This window comes from Primulina huaijiensis, unplaced genomic scaffold (assembly GCF_012295235.1).
Source record: "Primulina huaijiensis isolate GDHJ02 unplaced genomic scaffold, ASM1229523v2 scaffold206392, whole genome shotgun sequence".
NCBI classification, from domain to species: Eukaryota; Viridiplantae; Streptophyta; class Magnoliopsida; order Lamiales; family Gesneriaceae; genus Primulina; species Primulina huaijiensis.
Window position 1 is genome coordinate 1 of NW_027354449.1, and position 1,687 is coordinate 1,687.

The window sequence follows — 1,687 nt, forward strand, 5'->3', positions numbered from 1 at the left end:
AATATTATTAAAATAAAGATTGTTTTACATTAGAGTAAATAAAAGTCTGAGTCACAAGTTGGCTTGCTGGACATCTACTCTAACAAACTTATCAGACACTATGTTCGCTACATCGTCCGTACATACATGAAATTGACCTGCGCGAGTGCGATCTACCAATATTAATGCATAGGATCTCATCAGAAATCCGAAGTTAAGTATGCTTGCATAAGAGCAGTACTAAGATGGATGACTTCCTGAAAAGTTCTCGTGATACACCTATTTTCGTCCCCCCGGGCGTAGCTGAGTTGGTATAGAGAGTTGGGACTATTATCTAGGTTCAAATCCACTTGGGTTCATTCCCTTGGATATTTGGCCTCCCCACTAAGAGGCTGCTCGGTCACTGCAGTTTTCCTCTTTTCCACGTGCTTAAGGCGGCAGTGGAGAGACACTTGGGGTGGGGATTCCACCTTTTTGGGACTATGAAATCGACCTGCACTACACAAAAATCAGAGAATAATTTGAAAAATAAAAACAAAATGTCGAGAATTTTACAGTACTGAGAAGAGGAGTGAATCGAGGCAAAGGCTGGTTAAGCTGAACCAGAGCGTAATGGGTATCGTTAGAAGAAAGATTGGGTAGGAGGAATGTAGATGAACTAATCATCACGGTAAGTTACTTTTTAAATTGTAACTTAGAAATGCATAACCAAAATTCATTCCAAATCTACTCGATCGAATCTCTCCCCCCAATTTCCTGTAAATTATTCCATATGTATTTTCGATGCAATCCACATTATCGTATTGTTCGGTTTGAAAGTTTACAAATACATCAAAATTCAGAACTAGGTTTATGTAATATTCGATATAAAATAAGTTTCAATCCCAATCCTATCAAAAATTTAAGATACTGTATTTTTTTATCAATATTATTAGATAGTAATTAGTTTTTGCCTCCTGTTATTCTTTCTTCATCCAAACAAATAAGCCCCCCCCAAAGTATAAATAGGTCTACGGCGAGAAGGGTCAAACCTCACGGGGATAAGATGCAATTATATAGTAAAGGTAAAGCAAAAAATAATAGAGGACTAACTAAACATATGATACATAAACTTGCAGGTTAACAAAAACTGGATATTGGCCTCTGTACAGTATATTCTTCTACATGAAGTAGCTAAGCGACGTCTTCTTTCTTGATCCGCCTTCTCCATAGAGTTCGTTCCATTGGAGAAGCTCGTTCGTGTTCTGTGATTCTGATGATACACTTGCACAGACCTGTTGGTTTTTTATGCAAAGCAAAGTTGTTTTATAACCCGGGGGGGCGACATTTGAAACTCGGAAGGATGGATAGACAAAAAAAACACACCTGTTCGTGTGCATATCTGAAGTCCTCCATACTTAGGGGCCGTATATCAGCACTGCTATATAATGCAGGTAAAGGTCTCATCTCTGCTTCTGCCAACACTTTCTCCTATAAATTTGTAGCACATCATATATCAGTATAAAATGCTTTACTTACGTGGGTAGAAATAGCATGATAGTGCCCAGCAACTGCTACAAGACAGCAAAATTCTGGATATACCATCACCACACACACACAAACACACATATATATATGCTCAAATATACAAACCTTTTTCTCCTTCTCCAAAATTTCTCTTATAGGACGATGTGCAGCTGTCACGCAGAGATTCTGGAAAAGAGGAAAA

At 38.2% G+C, this 1,687-nt stretch overlaps 1 long non-coding RNA gene across 1 annotated transcript; it reads right to left on the bottom strand.

Annotated features, from left to right (window-relative positions):
* Positions 1-1,011: 1,011 nt before the first annotated feature.
* LOC140966441 (uncharacterized) lies at positions 1,012-1,673 on the bottom strand. Its single transcript, XR_012173358.1, has 3 exons — positions 1,612-1,673; positions 1,345-1,449; positions 1,012-1,253 (listed from the first exon to the last, which is right to left on the bottom strand). It is a non-coding gene; the product is annotated as an uncharacterized lncRNA (long non-coding RNA).
* Positions 1,674-1,687: the final 14 nt, after the last annotated feature.